The sequence below is a fragment of the Amblyomma maculatum genome, chromosome 1 (assembly GCF_055883805.1).
Source record: "Amblyomma maculatum isolate TAMU_Amacu chromosome 1, ASM5588380v1, whole genome shotgun sequence".
NCBI classification, from domain to species: domain Eukaryota; kingdom Metazoa; phylum Arthropoda; class Arachnida; order Ixodida; family Ixodidae; genus Amblyomma; species Amblyomma maculatum.
In genome coordinates, this window is record NC_139344.1 from 252,182,532 (window position 1) to 252,206,051 (window position 23,520).

The window sequence follows — 23,520 nt, forward strand, 5'->3', positions numbered from 1 at the left end:
AGGGAAGGCCCTTTTAAGCAAAGGAGCCCAGTGTTTCGATCAGGTACCGGAGATAGTCTGTGCAAAATGCTACAGTGACACGCGCGCCGCAAAGCATCGAAAATGCAATTCAAAGCTCTCTCATGCTCTCCTCCGGGAAGCCAGCTTCCCCGTTTCCTGAGCTGGCCCGACGGGCCACAGCAATGACGTACGTACCGCGAACGATGTCCATTGGTCCGTCTCGCTGACTGACGGGAGAAGGATGGGTGTCTACCGCTAGCAGCGCGCTTTTCCCTCGCCACGGCCAGACTGAATGCAGCGGCGCGCGCTCCCTCGACCGTTTTTTTTTTTTTTTTTTTCTCGCTCGCGGAGAGCCACGCCCCACCTCCCGCCAAACGCGGAGGAGGAAGGGGAATTTGTATTGCGGAGGCTAGACTAAAGTCCCTGGCTAGATGACCTCCGGCAGGAGAGTGAAAAACCTTTGCGAGGGAACGGAAGGAGAGAGGCATGACAGAATCGGGTGATTGCGGTGGCTGTAACTGCGTTATTAGTTACTCTTTTCAAAAACATTTTGCGGACTTGCGTTCTAGGGGCGAAGTCTCACAGTCACCGGGGAAGAAAATATTTTCGACCGGAGGGTGGACAGTGGGCCTTTAAAAGTACTGCTGGTAATGCAAAAGACATCCAAGTTAGCAATAAGATGTATTGCTTGAAATTCACAAGTAATTCAGAGCAGCAAAAACACACAGTTAACTGACGTTTTTTGTTGATCAACTACAAGTCATTTTAAAAATAAACACTCTCTTAAGACTTCTTTGGTCTCAAATTACCATTAATTGGCTTCCTTCGTACATACTAGGGCAAACAGCAAGCTCAGTTCACTACCTTTGTGTGATCACTATAGTAACATGTTTTTTTTAGAACAGAAGTGCCTATAAGATCATAAATTGCTTATGTGCTCACTAAATACATTTCTAAATTCCAATCAAACCTTTGGAACTAGTTGGCTTTCCTTCCTCTAAACGAACTAAAATGGAAAACATAATTCTATTTGAAATAGTTGTTCCATTTTAACAGTCCAAATTAGAAAAAAACGGACAGGCAATCGGTTCCAACGAGGCTGAAATGGTGTACAGAAGGCATATTAAGTTATGCAAGTGATACATCTTCCAATGGCAAAGTATATGGCACTTCACACCCTAGTCTTGGTGTCTTCAGGGATGCTACAAAATCTTCAAGACCAACAGCTACGAAAAATGCAAGGACCAGCCGCATGGGTGAGTACATACCAGAAAGATGAAACTGTCATATACTTTCCTTTGAGCGATAATGGTTAGCTGCTAGTCATAAACCGCAAGTGCTTGCCAAACACGCTCCATCTCAATATTATTCTGGTTATTTCCCTTTCGTGGTCCAGATATGTGATATTACCTGACCTATATAAACGTATTCACCTACAACTTCCAGTGCTTTGATTGTAAACTGCTGTTCCTTCCCGAGGCTATTCAGCATTACCTTAGTCTTTCGCATATTAATGTTCATGCTTACCTTTCTGCTTTTCCTGTCTAAATGGTTAATCATTTCCTGCAATTCGTGCCATTTGTTAATAAGGCAGTCACCAGTGAACTGTAATTACTGAGGAATTCCCCATCAACCCTTATCCCTAACTGCTCCCATTCCAAGTCAATACTTGCTCTAAGCGAGTTGTGAATAGTACTTGGAAGCTCATGTCTTAATGAAGAACCATAGTTGCTGTGCAGCTACTATAGATATCTTCCAGTACTTTCATATGTGACTCCTCTACACCCTAATTTTGCAATGACAGTTCACGTTTTGACTGAGACAAATGCTTTCTCATAATGAATGCTATGTATGAGGGCTGGTTGTATTCCTAGTTTTTTTTTTTTTCTATTACCTAGTTGATAGTATGGATATGATTGCATGGATGAAATGATGGGAATATGTGTAGGAGCCGGAACGAATGACATCATTCCAAAATAAAAAAACACTACCATAAAATCCCAACAAGTCCGCCCCTACCTCCCACCTCGCGCAAGTCGAAATTACTGAGAGGCAGTATCACGGAACTACACCGAAAATCGAAATGGTGACGATGAAATCCCGCCAAAAACAAAAAAGGAGAGCGCAGTGCACACAGATTTTAAATTATATCTCTTTTAGGTATACCCGCCGCCAAGTGTTCCTTGTTACGCTGCTAGCGACGACATCTTCTATCGGTGAATTTTAAATAGTGATTGTATACCTTATTTAAGGCGCCACCTGCGCCCGCATCGGATGTCTCGTTCGCGGTCGACACACACACTCCGTCAGCCCACGGCCGGTCTCGAGAGCGCGCGCTCTCCCTCGAGACCGGCCGTGGTCAGCCTTGGGAATTTAGTCATATGCGCATCCGGGCAAGTTCGCGCCCTCAGGATGCCGCGAGGGGGGGGGGGGGGGGGGATTTTCCGTTACGGCGTAATATAACATTGGTTCACAGGAAGGGAAAGGCGCAGTAACTGTCACACTTGTTTCTGTGGACACCTAAATTGTGCCATAAGGGAAGGTACGAGTGAAAGTGGAAAGAGTAGCTGTACGTAGTGGAGGGCTGTGGAATAATTTTGACCCCTTGGGGATCTTTAACATGCGCTTACATGGCACGCAGTGGAAATGTGAAATTAGCGGTGAATTAAGAGGGGCTTTCTCGGAAATGGCGCGCGCGCGCGCCTGATCACAGCCGCGGGATAGCATGAAGTTAAACCGAAACTATGCCACTGCGCTGTTCTTCGGAAATGGGGAAGAGGGGGCGGGGGCTCCAAATCGTCGTCGCACCTGCTATAATTCTTACAAGTGCCTGCGTGTGTACCAGCTTCATAAAATCGAGATTCGGAAGGACTACAACGGTGGTCGCCATGCACGCTGCGCGAATTAATTACCAGTGCGTGCCCGGCTATGTCCGCATTATAACGAGTGTTATCGCCAGGCTTAATGGGAAGAACCGCACTCCTAGTTCGAATTGACAACGTTTTACAAAAACTTAATTGTACAGGATTAAATGTAAGCGGTCGACGCAAAGCCTTTGCAGGAAAGCGCATGCGTACGTGCTTTGTCTGTTTCGCTGTGTTCCCAAGATGCGTTTTCCATAGGTACAGCGATCTAAAATTATCGCTCTACTGGCACACGTTCCGGGCCCCTTCGCCGTTCATCGTCACTGGATGATCAATTGCGCCGTGCCACGCGCTGCCTCGCATTCCAAAAGCAGATGACAATTTTCCGGTTGAAAACCCCCATAGGACCCAATGCCTGCTTTCCTGGGACGGTACGGCCGTTTATGATTTCTGCTCCATCCAATTCCGCTGTCGCGCAGGGATTCAATCCTGCAAACTTGTAATCAACAGCCGACTGAACCTGCTCCACTGTGTCACTTGCTGAGCCATAATGCAAACCCAATTCGCCCTCATATATAGATCATAAGTACCAAAAGCAACATTGAATATGCCCCAGCTGTTCCTAACTGCAGTTTTTTTTTTTTTTTTCTGCCCAGCGATAACCAGCCATGCATGCCATGTATTTCCTATATCTAGACAAACGAGGGTAGAGGATATTGAGCGCGTCGTATTCCATAAAATATGCGTAGTCTTTCGCGCTATTGCAAGACGTTGTTGCAACACACAAACAGTCATATAGACCAGTTCATGCTAATTGCGGACGCGTAGCCCAGCAGACTGTAAAACAATTTTCGGAGATAAACGCAGTGGCTAGATTTTCCTGACATGAACAGCCATATAGAGCTATCTGGAACATAACGTAGCAGCAACTGCAGGTCTTTCCTATGTGAAGGTGGAACACCTCCCGCAAAAACAATGAGATAATTCTCGTGGGGAGCCTAATTTCCTTCCATATAGCGAAGCGACATAGGAGCGTCAAGCACAATGCACATCCGAAGCCTCGTACGAAGCTACAAATTGCACTACACGAGAAAAATTCCTCTGTAGCTGTACGTCACAATCAAGCGCGTCCAAACTCCGTTATTCTGCGCACAACGCAGACCCGTGCTAAAGCAGGGCTGCGTCAAGGTCATTTTGGCCCAGCCTAGCCCAAACTATATACCCAAACGCGCTGCGCAAGACAAATTTGGCGCTCGCCAGCGCGACCAAAGTGCCAAACAGCCAAACACCGACGCTGCCGATGCCTACATAAAAACAACCTTCTCCGCCAGAAAATTTAATTTTTTTTCTTTTGCTTAGTTTATGATTGCGTACTTCCGTGCTTGCCAGCTAAGAACGTTGGTTAATACTGCCCAATCTAGAGTCACGGGACGTGTCACGATCCATGGCCAAAACTTTAGGACAGTCTACGGTCTCCACATCATAACATAACTTTGCACTGGCTTACACAGATTTAATATTCCGCAGCTGTTACAAAGTAAAATAATAAAGGTGTACAAGCTCAAGCAATCCTTTGAATGTTGAGGTTTGGAAATTTTGCACTTTGCATAGAAAGGAAATTTTCCCGAAAAGCTTGTGCTTTGTACAACAAAAACGTTTGACTGCTAGCAGCGAGTATTATAAATAAATCTTTACTGTACATAATTGACTTGTCAGACGTGCAATGGTTTGCCACCTTGCAAAAATTAAAACCCTCCTCAATAATGCAATGCGAAATAAAGCGCTTATGAGTTAAAACAATGCTTTGAATTTTGAAGTGCAGATATTTTCACATTCAGCGAAAATAGAAGGTCAAGGTGCTGTTCATAACACTGAAAAACAAAATCCTAAATTAAATGCTCGAGTCTTCTACAACAAAGGAAGTTTTATAACTACTAGCAGTCAACACAAATAAAATCAGTCTTTGTAGCATGAGGCTACGTTATTTCTTTTTTAATGTACATGAAAATCTGCATACATTGACATGTAACAAGCAATTGCATGAAACGTTGCCACACTGTCAACGTAAATTGAAGAAGTGTGCTTTCTTACTCACGTTCAATTTTTTCAACCATTATAGAGTAAAAAATAAAAAAAAAATGCGTACACGAGTTAAAGCAACGTGCTAGAGTTGAAAATTTTCCATCTCGACGCACGCCTTGACATCTGGCCAGCCGATACAAATTGAGAACTCTATGCTTAAACAACTATTCGGGCAAGATAGCGTGACCTCATCTAAAGGCATAGGATAATAGCGGAGCGCCAGTGGGCATGCTGGTAGCGATCCAAACTATAACAAACTAGCACACATGCATGAAGAGGGTCGAAAAACATCTCGTCTGTCGAGCAGAATACCATATCACCGTCGAATGTCTATGACGTGGCTATCGACATGGCGAACAGCCATTCGGTGTTTCCACAGGCTATGCAAAACTGTAGCACCAGCGTATCACACGGAACACCACGAGGAGGTTATCCAATTGGAACACCACAACCATCCTGTATAATCAATGGAGACGGGGAGATGGGAATCGAACCATCTGGGACCCCGAAACAGAAACGCTTCCCTTAGGCCACGCAAGCACATACCTTTGTCGGGTGGTCAATACACACATGTAGGTAGCAAATGAGCGTGCGTGAGAGACACCAGAGGCACACATTGAGGGATTACTGAATAGGCGAGTAGCGAGGTCCATGTACGCGAACGAGGATCATCCAGCAACCAAGCGCCTTCGGGTTGTCTTTCCACTATACGGTAGAGACATGGGGCATTGATTCTGGCTCCATTACAACCTGATATGCAGAGATTTCTAGACAAGTCTGCAAAAAAAAAACACGAAATTCCGCCTAGCCTGCCACCGCACTCAGCCATATCATGTGACCAGCGCAGTAAACCTGTAAACTCAGACAAGTCATGTGGTTTCAAAACGTCACACACCACGGTGACCAATCAGCTGTGACGGCTATGTGTTATCTTTCACCTTTGTATGAATCGCGCGCCCCATGACAGCCGCTGTGCATGATAAGATCGTAATGAAAACTGAACTGTGGCGCAGTTTTCGCTTTGAGTGCGCAACAACCAATCTTTGAAAATGGTAAGGTACTTCAATATTTTGTCCGGGAGATGATATTCCTTTGTTTTCATGCTCCCTTTGCAATCACCAAGGTCTTTTTTTTTTCTTTTTTTTTTAGTTGATGGCTGTTACTCGTGAGCTGTCTTAAATGACAACAAATTGCACTGAAACATATTAAAGAATAATAACTGGACTACATGAAAAAGAGGTCTCGAGGATTACGCGATACCAATTCTCGAAGCATCGTTCCTCTCCGGCTCACCTCATTCACCATCTTCAGGCCCTTGAGCGCCGAACCGAGCGGCCGAGCTTGAAATCCAAAGTCCCTCACGTGATCCCTTCCTCCCCGTATTCTTTCTTTCCTCTCAGCTCGCTGATCTCGCCTAGCTGGCGCACTAGGAGTCCGGAGCTAGCTTTAGGAGGTGGTGGGAGACGTATACGCCGAATACCCTTCTTACCAGTTTAAGTGGGTTTCGTGTGCAGGCGCTGCGCTTACGTAATTTTACTATCAGCAGGTTCTAAATTTCAAAACTACGAGGCGATAAAATGGAGGCTGGTCCCGTTCCTGCAATTAAAGATTGATTTTTGTAAGTATGGTGCCATAAGCGTCCGTTAATAAAGCCCATATCTTCCGACCTAGCATAAAAGTTTGTACCATCCCCTCCAAGATTCATTTCAAAAAGTGCCTTCATAAAAGAGCCACGGCATGAATCAACAGCTCGACAACGACAACGGAGAGAACAGTACTTGGACAAGTCGGACAAAAGAACAATCGAAATGCGCGGGAAATATACGTCATTATCACGTCATATTTTTGTTTCCTTATTATTGGTCCTAGTATTTAGAACGTCCTATAGGCGGCGCCATGAAACATTTCTCGCTCAGCCGTCCAGTCAAATTTTAGTGTCCAGGTGATCTACTTCATAGGTGTTCTATTTAACCGCGCAATTTGAGTACTACAGCAACCTCGGCAAAATATTTAATGACTGATGGCCTACGTGCTCCCATCAAAATCTGGCCCGAAAAATTCAAAAACACATGCACTGCATGCGGTAAAGTCTCGGACATCGTTCACATGATATGGAACTGCAAAGAGCAATTAGAGAAATATAAAGCTCGAGCGCTCAGCCAAGCGGAGTGGGAGGCAGAGCTGGCACACACGGGTCTCTCTGAGCAGCGCAGCCTGCTCACCAGGGCCCGGGAGACAGCCCAGGCCAATAGTATCCTGGACTGAGGACACCACCCAAGCTATTCCGTTAAACAATTAAAGTTTACTCTCCTCTCTCTCTCCCGTCAAGTGGCCATGAAAGGTTAGTAGTATTGTTTTGGGATCGCAGCTCTTCGGGAACTTCAGAGACTTCTGCGCGTTTGCGGTGCTTGGTGCACATTCCCGTGCAATCACGCTTGCGAAATGCCGCGCTTTGATTTGTAAACATCACGTGGCAAACATATATCAAAATACGCAAGTTAGCTGGGATTCATCATGCATGTAATGTTGGCCACATTGCGCGCACCAAAATTAACCTAATTATTTGCTATTTTGTACAAAATAATACTCTCACAACTATTACACCACAAAATAAAACGCTTATGAGTTTGAACACTGCTTTAAAGTTTACAATTTGAACACTTTCGCTTTTAGCGGAAACAGAAGATCAAAAAGTTTTTTGTAACACTGGACGAAATCTTACTTTGTATAATCAAGTTCTTCTGTAACAGACTACTAGAAATTAATAAAAATAACACCAGTTTTTATAGTAAAGGGCTATTCTTTTCTTGTAATGTGCATGAAACTATGCACACACTGACGTGCATGTTACTGCATGCATATAACGTTGGCCACCATGGCAAACCTAACGTTACAATTTGTTGTCGTTCTCAAAATAAATTATCAAGTTTTCTGCAAGAAAAGAGTGTTAAAACTTTTAAATTTAATACAAATAATACCAGATGTCATAGTAAATGGCAATTTTATTTATATGCATGAAAATCTGCACACACTGACGTGCATGTCACTGCATGCATATAACGCTGGCCACCATGGCAAACCTACAGTAACAATTTGCTGTCGTTCTCAACATAAAATATCAAATTTTCTGCAACAAAATAAGTATTCAAACTACTAGCGCCTAATATAAATAATACTGGCTATTCTTTTTTTTTTATGTGCATGAAAATCTGCATACACTGACATGCATGTCACCGCATACATATAACGTTGGCCACAATGGCAAACTTGACGTAACAATTTGCTGTCGCTCTCAAAATAAATTTCTCTAACCCGTTATAATGCAAAAAATAAAATGCGTTCATGAGCTAAAGTAACGTGCTAGTATTGAAAACTTCCTATATCGAGGAACGAAGGCATGCTTAGATATCTGGCCACCTGCAATACAAATTAAATACTTACATTACAATTGTGAAAAGCAAAAAGTGCTTTTATAGCCACAAATTATTATTTCCATATTTTAAGGTAGTCATCAACATGAACACTGTTTTCACCACCTTACCAACGTAGTGGCTGCCGCAACGCGGCAGCACCGAGATGGTCCGAAACCCGCAAAATTTGAACGGTCAGGTCGCGTTTTCACACGGAGAAATCAAAATCGCTTGCTTGATCGCCCGTTTGACTGAGCCCAGGTTGCACTGAACACAACAACGTTATGAAAATTGCGTAACGTTTGTGTGACATTAAGGCATTAGTATAAAAAATAAAGTTTTATGTTGTTGTGCCCTTCGCTAATCGCACATACCCACGAGGGGGATGTTGTCATATCAGCATTATTTTATTAAGCAATACCTCATACAGCTCTTTCGATAGAAAAGCAGTCGTCGTAGTAGTTGTCACGGCCTGATCTTGATTATCGGGGGCTTGGTAAAAAAAAAATAATAATAAATGGCGTATTATGGTAATTTGCGATTCTAGTAATTTTGTAGAGTAGGGTGAGATAGGCGATGACGAGTGAATGAAATCGCTTTAATAATTGCTTAACCGATTAATTAAAAAATTGAAAAAGAAAAACTAGAAAAACGGGGGTTCAAAGGTGTCAAGATGCTCAGAATTGAAACCCAATGCTTGCGGATGCTAAGTATCGGTTATAAAATAAAAAAAAAATCAAGAAGTTAAAAAGACACCATCCGTGTGTGTGATACGCTACCACGCCAAGCCCTTAAGGGCGGAATTTAGGTACTACCCTACTTTTTTTTTTTTTTTTTATAACCCAACGTCGTTTTAAGAATTTACATGCGAGAATACAGCGTTTAAATGCAAATATGAAACATTTTAAATACATTTCGAGTATTGAGTCCCAGCATGTTTCCCCTTTTTCTTCTAGCAATGGAAACAATCGAAATCCGCGGGAAATGTACGTCATTATGACGTCCTATTTTGTTTATTTGCTATTGGTCCTAGTATTTAGAACGTCCTATAGGCAGCGCCACGAAACATTCCTCGCTCAGCCGTCAAGTCGAACCTTGGTGCCCAGTTGATCTACTTCGTAGGCGTTCTATTTAACCGCGTAATTTGAGTACTACAGCAACATCAACAAAATATTTGATGACTGCAGGCCTACGTGCTCCCGTCACGTGACCATGAACGGTGAGTAATATTGTTTTGGGTTCGTTGTTCTTCGGGAACTTCACAGACTTCTGCGCGTTTGTGGTGCTTGGTGCACATTTCCGTGTAATCACAGTTGCGAAATGCGGTGCTTTCTGTTCGTAGTGAAAACATTTGCATACTCCCTCGGCGCCGTTAACCACTATTTTGGTAAATTCGCAATTGTCGTTGACGACGCTCTGCTGGCCGGCTGGTTTTATTACTGTAGAAGCTATTTCGTGAACCTCTTTTGCAGGCTAGTGACCGAGTTTTCTCGCTTGATCTCATCGGTTTTCATCGCGGAAACTTAACTACCAGTCAGAAAACAAGGATGGTGTCGTTAGCCTTGCAATATTGCCTTGTCTTTTTCATCGGAGTGGGTAATAAGGTGAGTGTGCACATTCCGAAATGCAAGGAATGGTGAAGCGCACAAAGGAATTTCAGGTGCCGGCAGAAATGTCGGCACCCGGTTTCTTTACCGAAATAGCCAAGATCTTTTACCCAAGGTAGGTCTCTGCACAGTACCACTTCTGCGAGCATCCCGCACGTCATTTGAAAGAAAAATAAAATTGCTAAACTGTTTACTAAAGTGCATACCCAGTGGAACATAGTTTCAGCCACATCCCAAGTGTCATCAGATCAGTTTATTTATCCCTGCACCTGAATGAATGTGCTCGCCTACAATCATGAATCAACGGTTCGCTCAGACCATCCGCATTGCATGCGATTTTGATGCAATAATGGCCTTTTGTGTACGTTTTCATCGGCGAAATTACGAACTCCAATATCCTTTGCGTTAGTTGGAAGGGATAAGTGAGTCAATGACTTGATCATGTCCCTATTTTTTACAGGCCATTAGATCTGCGTAGCAGCGCTGCTTTGCTATAACTAGGACAACAGGCAGTTGTGGCATGGCTAAAGGTTGCAGCTTCTGTCCCATAACAGCAGTAAACGAGTAATTTAGCTTTCTTGTTTTTTTTTTTGTTTTTTTTTTTTGTTTTTCTTTTACTGCAATATGCTATTCTATGTGCGAAGTTGCAATGTTGAACTGCTGTTGATACCACTTCTTATTGCAGGCTCAAATTTAAAGCTACTAAGGGAAATAGTGCGCGTTCACAGTTGGTACCGATTTTAAGTTCTCGTCTGCTACTTTTTGGGGGATTTTCAAACAAATAGCCAACGCCATTAGCACTTTGAGTTATTGGTTACTTTCCTCCTGCCATCCATACCGTACGATACCTATTTGGTCACCTTTATTGGTTTGGTGATTAACCTCGATCCGATCAAATTTGGTTAACCTGCATGCTTTATCAAGTTAATCTTGGTTAATTCTCTTATACACAGCCATAGCAATATCTTAAGCCGAGTTTCTATAATCAGCTGTATCGTAAGCAAAGGTTTATTCACTTCATCCTTGGCTGCAACTCTAATCAAGGCTATTCGCTTCCTTTTGCTGCAGGACAACGCAGAGACAAACGGCAGAGAGGCACTTCCTTCAAAGTGTTACTACGGTATGATAAGTTACCTTAGGTGCAATCTGAAGTGAATGGCTTGATATAAATGAAATGTAGGTAATTTTGACAGCATTTCTTGCGGAAATATCTGCTTCATTACACATGGTTTGCCTCGGTTTATGGGGTTTAACCTTCCCAGCGACTCGGGCTATGAGGGACGCCACAGGAAGGCTCCGGAAATTTCGACCATCTGGGATTCTCTAACATTCAATTACCGCCGCACAGTACAAGGGACTTGGTTGTGCACCTCTGTCGATAAGCGGCCTGGATTTGATCCCACGTCCTAGGGTTCAACAGTCACTGCTGTTGGGCGCTTCCTTAAATATGGCCGGGAGCACAAGTTCATTCTTCATAATTTCTAACAAGGAAGACGTCAAACAGCGCTAACTGGCAATATACATTACAATGGTCTTAAACATACCTTTCTGAAAGACGTGCAAAATGTTGTACTGCTCCCAAATTTGCTTTATCATCTGGGACATCCAGTAACCTAAACTGCACAGGCGGCTGCTGGCTGACGCTGAATATTCTTTTTTTTTTTTTTGTTTGGCGAGAGATTACTCAATCAACTTTTATTTCCAAACAGAAATACACATAAATGTATGCTGGTCATCTAAGCACGCACTGCTTGTGAGATGACCAGGCAGCCAGTGTTGCATGTTTTAGAGGAAATAAATCATTACAAATTCAGAAACAATGCATCATTGAGGAAAATAAACAAATAAAAAATCGCGCGCACACAAACAAAACCATAACACCAAGTTTCTCACTAGGCGAAGAAAAAAAAAATAAAAAGTCATGTGAAAAACACACACACATCACAATACAAAGATAAACACCACTTCCTTACATTTTTCAGAATTTTAATTCGTAATTTTACTCTATACAGTGTTTGATTTAGTTCATTAAACGTTTCCGGTAGATAATTTCTGGCTTTCTTTCCATAGTTAGTGAATACCCTCGGTTTAACGCGTCTCTCAGTTTTCCGCAATGATACATCTTTTTTTACTAATATCTTAAATCCGTTTGAATAGTGATAACGGGTCAGCACAGTATATTTAAATAGCTCGTGTACTGGAAGTACTTCTGGAATGTGGTATTTTTCTTTCGTCTCTGTTTATTCCCATTCTGTTCCATAGGTTATGCTGTTGATAATTCTTTTAACTACGCGGTTAATAGTTTGTTTGTTTGTTTGTTTTATAATCAGAACATGTACCGTATAAAGTGATAGCGTATGCAATTACTGATTCGACTAAAGCCTTATACACAGTTCTTCTAATGTTGACCGGACTTTCCTCTCGCAGGCAATACATCATAGCCGCAACAGCCCTCAGCTTTGCGCAAAGGTACGCAATATGATTGTTCCAGGAAAAATGCTGATCAAACAAGATTACTAATAGGGTCATTCCACGCGTAACCATCCCAGGTCTCAAAAGTAACCATTACTGATTCTCTCAAAAAAAATTGGGGCAATCGTCGATTGTGCGAATACTGCTTTGCCAAATTACATTTCTGAAAAAAAAAAAAAAAAAATCCTCACATAAGTAGTAATAGTAAGTGGTTTTATTATAGACTAAAATAAAAATAATAAAGGAAGGAAAAAAATTTTTGCCTGCCCCGGTATCTGCTTTCGAAATGAGCTGAAGCGCCCTTTCAAAGTTTTCGTGAAGACATAAAAAATGCTTGCATTTAAATATTTTCAAATCAAGTGTGAAAGCAGAGAAAATACCAGATTCTATTTCATATTATATCGCAGACGCGTTGTTCTTTCATTTAACTTCATTAGTGCCCCCATGTGACTTTTCTGCATTTTCTCGGTTCAAAAAAGAAGCCAAAAATTGTGCGTATTCAGTATTTTTATCATAACTGTCGTTCGTGGTTTAATCACAATAATTTTTTTCACCGTTCATCAGTCGATAAAGTTTCAGCCAAAAATAATTTAAGCTTTCTTAAAAAAAGTACTTTTTAGGAAAATCAGTCCCAAAGTTTACAAAAAGTGATGCTTTGCTTAGATTGGAGACCTAAATCATAAAGGCCCTGTAAGGCCGCGGTGGCCTATTCTCTAATGTTTCGGCGCGCGCGTCGCAGAAAGCGGCGATGGCAAGTTCCAGCAACTTCGAGACGGCGACGCGACCGATTGCGCAATCTCGGCCACCGCGCTGCGCCTCCTCGCCCTCGTCGACATGAGCTGACTAAATTATCGTCATTCCGAAGCCAGGAAAGCTGCCACAATCGAGGCGCTCCGCCCTATCTCGCTCACGTGCTGTCTGGGCAAGCTATACGAGCGGGTAATTCAAACCCGTCTTCAAAACTATAGGTACTGAAAACAACCACCTCTTCCCTTCTTCCATGATCGGCTTCCGATCCGGGCTATCAGCCCAAGACGCCTTCCTTCTACTCAAGGAGGAAGTGCTGGAGCACGTTCCCAGCGGAGGGGAGCACATTGTGATGGCACTTGATCTCAAGGGCGAATTTGACAACGGCATCGATGCCATCCTAAGAGAACTAAGCAACCTGAATTGCGGGGAACGCGTCTTCAACTACGTCCAAAATTTCCTGTCGAAAAGAACGGCTACAATCGGCATGGGCGACACACGCTCGGACATCCAGGACATGCCGACAAAAGGTAGGCCTGAGGGCTCGATAATCTCCCCTTCCTTTTCAATATAGCCATGATTGGTGTGGCCCGAAGCCTTCAAACAGTTCCAAACATTGGATATACACTGTATGCCGATGATATAACTATATGGATTACCAAAGGCTCTCTGGCGGCCAAGGAAGAAACTCTGCAGCAAGCTGCCACCTGCGTCGAGGGGGCGGCCGTCCAGTGTGGACTCCGCTGTGTACCTGAAAAGTCAGAGATCATCCGCATAGAAGGACGTGGCTACAGGTCACCAGGAGATATTCAGGTTCTCCTACACGGCGTCCCCGTCCGAAAAGTCCGACAAATCCGCATCCTCGGCTTATGGCTCCAGAGCAACAGAAAAGCTACCCATACCATCAAGTTGCAATCCACCGCAACGCAGCAAGTCGCGAAATTGATCAGAAGAGTGGCACGCAACCGGACAGGCATGCGGGAGGAGGACACACTACGCCTCATTCAAGCACTCGTGGTAAACCGCATTTTGTATGGCCTACCGTACCTAAAATTAATTCGACAAGAACTCACCAAAGTAAATGTCATCTTACGTACTGCATACAAACATGCGCTTGGCCTTCCTACCTATACTTCAAACGCCAAACTAGAGGCTTTTGGAGTGCACAATTCATTCGAGGAGATCCAGGAGGCCGTCCTCCTCTCGCAACGCGCACGCCTACTTCGCATAGACACCGAGAGGCAGATTCTGGAGCGGGTAGGCTACCCGGCAGACGTCCAGATCATCCACAGAGCACGACAAACCTCCCTACAACATATCGATCGAGGGTCCACGTTGCCCCAATTCCTAAACATACGTCGAGCGGAGCCGAGTCCGACAGACAATCAGCCAGAATAAAATACATCAAGCGCACAGTGTATATCGACGCAGCAACACACAGCGAGATCACGAGGGCGACTGCAGATGCTGTAAACTCATCTCACAGCCAGGTTGTCAGCGAATCGTTGAAACACACGACGATCACAGAGGCAGAAGAATTTATTTTGTCCTATCTTAAGCTCAGACTCCAAACACATACGCATCATGCGCTGCCGCGCCAACGTCGTCGCGCGCGTCGGCCAAAGCCGGTTTGCGCATGCGCGCAGCACCGGACGCGTGCATCGCAAGCTCTGACGCTCCGATCTGTCCCTACCCAACACCACCTAGACTACTCTTAGCACTGTACTCTTAGTCTAGGTGGTGTTGCCCTACCTGACATTTGGCGCGTGAGCGCGCGCGCTACACGCGTCGGAAAATAACGAGGAGTTTACAACAATAGGAAGGGACCGCGCGGCTGTCGCATATTCCTTTCTTCCCATCATGCAGTCCATTTAGCTCCCCCTGCTTGTTTTCTTCACGGTTTTCAAATTCTCTCAGTCCGCGCGAGAGGGCGAGCGAGCCAGCACCAAGAACATACAGGTGCATTCCCCTTTTGCGACGCGGCGTGTGGAATGTGCTTCGGAGTCCCCCTTTTAGAGCAGAGTGAAATGATGGCTTGAACGACACGTATAAAAGGAGAGTAAAGCTGCGAATAGGCGATTTCTCTACATTCGTCTTCTCTGCCTTTTGCTTTCTCATCCCCTCATCTGCTCAATATTTGAATTTTTTGTTTCGTGATGACTTGCGAGAATTGCTTCAAGCTGGAAAGCGCGCTTAGTGTGAGGACATGCGTGGCAGAGTAATGCTGACGCAGCGCAATGATGGATCATGACGTGAGCATAATTCGCTTCGAAAAGGATGCGCTACGGTTGGCGCTTATTGGCGAGAATCAGGCGCTTGCATGACCAGTGACAAGTCAGCTGTTTTATGCAGGAAGCATTGAATCAGCGCCATGCAGAATATATCTCGTGCCTGATAATTCTCCCGTCCAGGCGAAGACCTGAAATTGTTCACGATTTGCTTTCTTCACACAAATGCACATTATTTAAGTGCTATTACAGTGTTAAAAACACGGCAATAACGAAGATAGCAATTTTACTGCCATTTTTCGCTCAGAAAATATCATCCACAAACATATATTGGATTGAGAGTTTATAGACACTCCGAAATTGAGCTGTGGTGCGTAGGTCTTATGCAGTGAAACATAGATCAGCAGTGCCGCGAAGTGACACTGATTGTGAACGTCAAAAGATTTTTCTCGCATCGGCCAAAATTTACTCGAGCAAATTTTCGGGATTGTAAGCTGAGAAGGCTGTGTGTTTAATGAGATATGCCACGTACTTTTATGTCTAGGGTCTTTGGGCTTAATTTAACTCTCAATTTAACAAAAGTATAGCTTTTTACCAAGTTTGAGACTGATTTTCCCATAAAGTACTCCTTGAAGAAAGTTTAGATTATTTTTAGCATTAATTCTACGAACCGATGAACGATGTCAAAAATTTATTATGACTGAAACATGAACGAATTGTGACTGGCCATAGGGTTTTCTTGGCAGGAAATACTGGAGTGGGTTGCCATTACCTTCTCCAGTGAATCACATTTTGTCAGAACTCTCTGCCGTGACCTGTCTATCTTGGGTGGCCCTACACAGCAGAGCTCACGACTTCATCGAGTTTCGCAAGCCCCTCCGCCACGACAAGGCAGTGATCCATGAAGGGCATGATCCACGAAGAGTCGGACACGACTGAACGCCTGAACTGAACTGATGAACGAATTTCCACGCAAAAAATACAAGGAAACCCAGAAAAGCCTTATATGGGGCAGTTATGAAGTTACATTAAAAAAAAAAAAAAAAGCATATATGCGATAATATAAAATAGAATTTGTCACTGTCTGTCTGTCTCTGTGTGTGTGTGGGGGGGGGGGGGGGGGCGTATTTGGGTTTGCTCGGGACGGTGGCTCTGCAAGAGAGAAAACGACAGAAGAGACGAAGAAAGTCGGCTGTTCCGACTACCATCTACACCCCCAAAGGCGACGCAAGAAGAGAGAGCAGAGCCCAGCGGCCCAGCGGGGCCCAGCGATCCAGCGATTCAAGGCGTATGCTTTTTCAATGGGCGTTCATGTCGGCCACCGCGAGGCGGCGCAAGCTTGAGAGAGCCGAGCCAGGCCGAGCGGCCCAGCTATTCAAAGAGTATGGTTTTTCAATGGGCGTCATGTTGGCCGCGGTAGCACGCTGCTCCAGCTGGCTGACTTCCGAGGTTTCGATTTCCGTGTTTTTAACTGGTGGCGTGTGTTGTTTCGTGCGCTTTTCCGCACCTAATTAAGCTTAAATTCGTTATTCCAACCGAACTTGTGTTGCCATCGACGGATGAGTGTCCAGCTGGCGGACTTGACCAGCTATTTACGTGCTTTTAACCTGTGGCGTGTGTCGTTTAGTGCGCTTCTGCGCACCTATTTAAGCGCTTTTTTTTTTTTTTTTTTATACCGGAAAGCTTTTCCAGCACCTGTGCTTGTTGCCATCGGCTGATGAATGCACCCCCCGAGGCGGCGCGATGCTTTGAGAGACCCCGCGGTCCAGCGATTCGAGGCGTATGCTTTTTCAATTTATTATTATTATTTTTTTTTTTGTGTGTGTGTGGTGAGCATTATTTCTCTGAGAGATTACCGAGGTAATTGTTTTAAGTGTGTACTTAGGTACGTATACATTCCCTTTTAGCGTGCATTGTATGCATGTATTTTGAAGCTTCAAAACAGCACTGACAGTGCTTACGAAACGCAATTCTGTCTGCATACATGTACTTTCAATTATTTGAATGTAAGCGTGCCTTTATAATTATTAAAAATGCAGCAGAGCGCGGCTATGCCGCGTACCTGTATTGTTTAAAACGAGTCATGCACGAACTGTTCCTTCCTTTCGATGTCATCCCAATTAAGACCACACGGGTCCCGAAATGTTTTTTTTTTTTTTTTTTTGTTATTGTTTAGTCTGCGTTCCATCTTCACGTGTCAGTATGTTATGTACATCTGTTCCCAATCAGAGGAGCTTCCGTCTAACTGTCGGCTTCAGCCTCAACGTCGGTGGCTTAATTCCACCTGTTCTGCTTTTAGAAAGAACACCTGGTTTCAATTTCCTTACCAACTTTACTGCCCAGTCCCTGCACAGTCTTCTTCTAGCCATTCTTGCAGGACGAAGAAACACCCGAATGACATGAAATTTCCATGTGGTCAAGTGGAACGAAGTTTGGACTATTCACAAGGCGTTTATTTTTGAGGAGTCAGCACAACTATTATCCTTCAGTGCCAGCCATGTGTAGAGTGTTCTGACTGAAACTTCTTGTTTCCTGAACATAAGTGGAAGCGCTCATTTTTACAGCTTATTTCCAGCCTTCTTTGCATCAAGTTAAGTGGGCAACAATTCAAGATGGTACCTCTTTATCTGCTACACAGGATGGCAAAGTGAATATTTAGTCATTTATATATTTTGGTATATACAACATTATTTAATTAAATAGCAGGTATTATTTTAAGGGGTGAAACAGAAATTTAATACAGGCAGTATGTTGCAGCATATGAATCCGTTTTGAAAAACAGAAAGTACACATTTATATACTGCATTTGCACAAACCAAGAACAAATGCAGGGGATGACAATTATGGGCCTATACAGGTGAAAGAAGTGAAAGTTTGTGGACCGCACTTATGCAGACATTATAAACCTGCTCAAAATACAAAATGTGGTGCAAACACAGTGGCCTCAACATGTCCACAGACGAAAAAAAACAAACTAGAAGTGGATTAAACAATTTACAGTTCGGTCTCATAACAGGCTGGCAGTTATTTAATGGGCTTTTCAAGTAAATTGTTCAAATCGCAATAAAGATATTTTTCCACATAAGTAAATAGCAGAAATCTTTTTTTGCATAATAAATGATAAATAAGGAGGGTAAAACATGACCCATGTAATACAATAAAACAATAAGTGCAGAAAGCATACAAAACATGCATATGCAAAGGTTTATAATTTGTAGCAACCTAACTAAACTGCATGACATGCACCTTTATCTTGGAACTTCAATCACCTAACTGTGTCCTGCATCAGATGTGCCTGCCTTGGGCCGACGAACTTCCAAACCACATTCACCTACCTGAATTTCTGCTGCCTTTTGGCATTTTTCTTTCCTTAGAGTTCACTATTGCTTATTCCCTTAATAAAACATGCCTTGCCACTCGTCTTATTTTCAGGTTCAGCAACGGCATCAGTAACTCTCGTTTGTACCCAGACCCACCCTTACTGCCTCGTCTTCCTTGGCTGTACACCATGTCCTTCACTTCTACTATGCTGACCCCAATTTAATTCCCATCTGTATTGGTATCCTCACAGTTTGTCCCATATGCAAGCACTCGTGATGCAACTATAATGTAGTTTCCTCCGAAGTGATGTACCGGTAAACTGATATTCATTACCTGGTAATACCGGCCTAATGCTTTTCACTTTATTTTTCCCCCTGACTTCATATTTTCCTCTTTTGATCCAGATCTATTGCCATTACCTGCAACAATGCTGCGCTACATGTTATAAACGGTTCTTCCTTTTCGTTTCCTCAAATTCAATTCAGATTCATTGTTCTGCTTTACCTCTTTGGGTGCTCAGCCAGCTTCTTTAGTTTGTTTATTCATTTTAGTTATACACTTCAGGAGTGATGGACACAAGCTGTGCAGTATCACTAAACTAAGAATAAAAAATGGTTGTAGAGCATTTATCTACGGAGAGAAAATAAACAAGCACAGATGTTTAAACAACTCAAACTCAGAGCAGTGGAATATAGTCAGCAGAGTAATGTGTTTTTAGTTATCGCATTTGTTTTCTAAATATATTTGGTCTCGTATGAATGTGCAAGCTGAAAGTGTTTTTTCAGTCATGTCTAAATGAAGAGCGAGTGTAAACAAGACAATATTTTACGTTGTAGTATGCTCACTTCATAAATATGGTTGTGATATACAGACCAACACGGCTGGTGAAGCAGACAACAGAAATAGATGGATTATGGTAACACTTTTGAAAATACACTCATGACAGGTATTATTAATCATGACAGTAATGACAGAGGTTCTACGTATGAATCAACTATTGCCATGATCACATATTTATTTCACAATGATCAATACAAAAAGTTCCCATGCTTATTTTGGTGTCAGTGGCTGTTGGCACTCTTAGTGTAATACGTGTATATAGATATATATGTAGCAGACATTCGTGCCACTTGCCAGCGACTTGACTACCTACAGTCGCGCCGCCTCAACAACACCTGTGATCCGAGCCAAGCTCCCGAAGCCGATCTGCGCACCATGATCCGCTCTATTATATGGGAAGAGCTCCACAATGATATTTCGTCGGTGCCTGCTTTCTCACGTCCACCTGTTCAATCTCCTGAGTTGCATGGCATTATCAAGGAGGACCTTGCTTCATTCACTCGTCCCATGGCTACAGAACCACCAGCCCCTTCCTAAGTCCCTACGTATGCTGAAGTTACTGCGGCACCTCCTCGTCTTCCTGCCCATCACTGGCCTGTGTCACCCAGCCTCGCCGCCCTGTCCTCGCGACAACCGGTGTGTGGTAATTGGCGGCCTCTCCCACCTCGTCCAGTTTGTTTCTACTGCGGCATCCGCGGCCATGTTACACGCGTCTGTCGCCGATGACTGCGAGATGAGCGTGCGAGCTACAGGTACGTTTGACGTGACGACGCGTACCAGCTTACGCCTCACCAATATTACACCAACAATGACCTCCGTCGACTTCCCCTGACCTGTCTATGACAGCACGACCATCGCTTCGCCGCTCCCCATCACCCTTTCAGCGGACTTTGTCTCCCCTTCACCCCCATCTTCAGCTTCTGCCTGCCGCACGGAAAACTAGCCTGTGCAGTTTCCGGAGGTAAAACTGCACTGTCTGCCGTCGCTCCAATTCCTCCACTGCTCCAATCGAACATGTCGACTCTATTCGTTGAAGGAAATGTACTGGAAGCTTTAATTGATACTGGTGCCGCTTTTTCCGTTATGCAGCTTGACTTGTGTTTAAAACTCCGAAAAGTGTGCACTCCTTACAACAGTCCTGCTTTACGTGCTGCAAATGGAGAGAATATTAACCCTTGTGAAGCGTGCACAGCCCGAGTCATCATTGGCGGTATCTTGCACTTCATTGAGTTTGCTGTCGTATCCTCCTGTGTCCATCAACTCATCTTCGGCTGGGATTTCCTCCAAAACGCCTCAGCAGACATTAGGTGTTTCGCTCCCACTCTTGAGGTCACTGCAGGCAGCGTTGTTGCCGATAGAGAACGACCTTCCTCCCGCTTAGTTATGGTTGCCGATAACGTCCTCTATCCGGACAACGAAGATATTCTTTCTGTGACTTCTGACGCCGTCACCGATGGTGACGTCCTGAGTACACCCAGCCCTCATCTCCTGTCAAGAGGTGTTATCATCATCGTGTCCCTTCTTCGATTTTGTAGCGGTTCTCTTCTTGCTGCCTTCAACACCACATCGGAGCCCATTCTTCTGTGCCGCGGCTCTACTGTTGCATCAGTTGCTTCCGCCCAGCCTGTCGCTCTTCTTCCCATTTCCACCTCTGATCGCTCTGATTCATCCCCTGCCTCGCTCAGTGCAGCACTTCGCCACACAATCAGCACCGACCTGACAGCAGACCAGACAGACGCATTGCTCGCTATATTGAACAAGCACGCAGACCAGTTCGATGTCAATTTCGGCGCATTGGGTCAACCCGCTGCAGCAACGCATCGCATCCACACTGACGGATCAGGCATAGTTAGGCGCCAGCCATATCGTATGCCTTCAACTGAGCGCAAGGTTATTCAGGAAAATGTTCGTGACATGCTTGCACGCAACATCATATGCCCATTGTCCAGTTCTTGGTCACCGCTTGTTGTTGTTGTGCTAGTGCAAAAAAAAAAAGCCGTATCAGTTTTGTGTAGATTTCCGTGCTCTGAATAGAATCACTCACAAGGATGTGTATCCCCTCCCACGAATTGACAACGCCCTCGACTTTTTACAAGGTGCCCAATTTTTTTTCAGCCTTGACTTAAGATCAGGCTAATGGCAGATCTCCATGCATGAAGATGATAAAAGGAAGACCGCTTTTGCAACACCCAACGGTTTATACGAATTCAATGTAATGCCATTTGGACTCTGCAACACTCCTGCTACGTTCGGGCGCATGATTGACACAGTTCTCCGCGGCCTCAAACGGAAAACATGTCTCTGTTACTTAGGCGACATCATTTTCTGATCATTTTAGTCGTCTCGATAAAGTTTTGACAGCTCTTTCCAGTGCCGGCCTACAGCTAGACACGAAGGAATGCCATTTTGCATTGAAAATCTATTAGTTCTTGGCCATCTCGTAGGCAGCGAAGGAAATAAGCCTGACCCTGAACAAAATCGCTGCTGCGCTGCACTTTCCCCACCCGACTAGGGTCAAAGATCTCCGCAGTTTCCTCGGCTTGGCATCATACTTCCACAAATTCATCCGCGATTCAGCCTCTATTGCCTCACCTTTACATGCGCTTCTTCACACCGATATGCCTTTCGTCTGGTCTCTTGCTGCGAAGAAGCATTTGAAATTCTGAAGCGTGCTCCGACTTCGAGTCCTATCCTCTGCGATTTTGATGACAAAGCTCCGACTATTTTGCACACCGACGCCACTAGCCATGGCATTGGCGCTGTCCTTCTGCAACGCCAAGACATCTCTACAGAAAATGTTGTTGCCTATGCACACCGAACTCTGACTACTGCGGAACAAAACTGCACTATTACCGAGCAAGAATGTCTCACAGTCATCTGGGCTGTTCAGAAGTTTCATCCTTACTTGTACGGCCGTCACTTCACGGCCATCACTGACCACCACGCCCTATGCTGATTATCCTCTTTGAAAATTTTGTCCGGTCGTCTCGGGCGGTGGATCCTCTGCCTTCAAGAGTGCGACTTCACTGTCACTTACAAATCGGGCAAGAAGCACAAGGACGCCGACGCTCTCTCTCGTTGCCCTATTGCTTCGCCATCGCAACACACGTCCTCACATTCCTCTCCTGTCCCAACGGAGTCACGCGATTTAAACTCTACAGTTATCCACTCTTTATTTGACCGCCGCCTCTATTGCTCCCATGCCAGACATAGACTGTAATCTGGCTCACCACCAGAGAGCTGACCCTTACTGTCGAAAGCTGACTGATGGTCTCACCGGTGTTATGAGACCTCCAAATGCCCGTCTCTGTTTTCGGCTCAAACATTTCAAGTTACAGAATGGCACATTATTTTGGCACAACTACAGCCCACTTGGCCACACCTGGGTTCCCGTAATTCCTTCTTCCCTGCGTCCTCAAATTCTACAAGGATTTCACAACGACCTTACCGCAGGTCACCTTAGATACCACAAAACCTACGACCGCATCAAAAGTCGTTTCCTCTGGCCTGGCCTTTCAACCTCACTATTGAAATATGTAGTGTCTTGCATCCCTTGTCAACGCTGCAAGCGGTCTACGTCGCCTCCTGCCAGTCTCTTACAACCTCTCCTATGTCCTTTCACGCCTCTCAAGTCGTCGGAATAGACTTATATGGCCCCCTGCCCTTGACTCCAGCTGGCAACTGCCGAGTCGTTACTGCCGTTGACCACCTCACCCGATACGCTGAAGTCGCACCACTTCCTTCCACCTCCGCTTCCGAAATCGTCAACTTCTTCATCCACACCATACTTCTCCACGGCGGCCCTCGCCTCCTCCTTAGCAATCGTGGTAAGTCGTTCCTCTCCACCGTCCTCACCGCAGTGCTTCATGCTTCAGGCACAGTGCACAAAACTACATCTCCTTACCACCCTCAGACCAATGGTCTCACGGAACACTTTCATCGCACCCTT

At 44.5% G+C, this 23,520-nt stretch overlaps 1 protein-coding gene across 5 annotated transcripts in view; it reads right to left on the reverse strand.

Annotated features, from left to right (window-relative positions):
* LOC146206224 (aurora kinase-like) overlaps nt 1-23,520 on the reverse strand; it is an 880,154-nt gene that overhangs the window by 669,246 nt on the left and 187,388 nt on the right. The window lies entirely within an intron of this gene.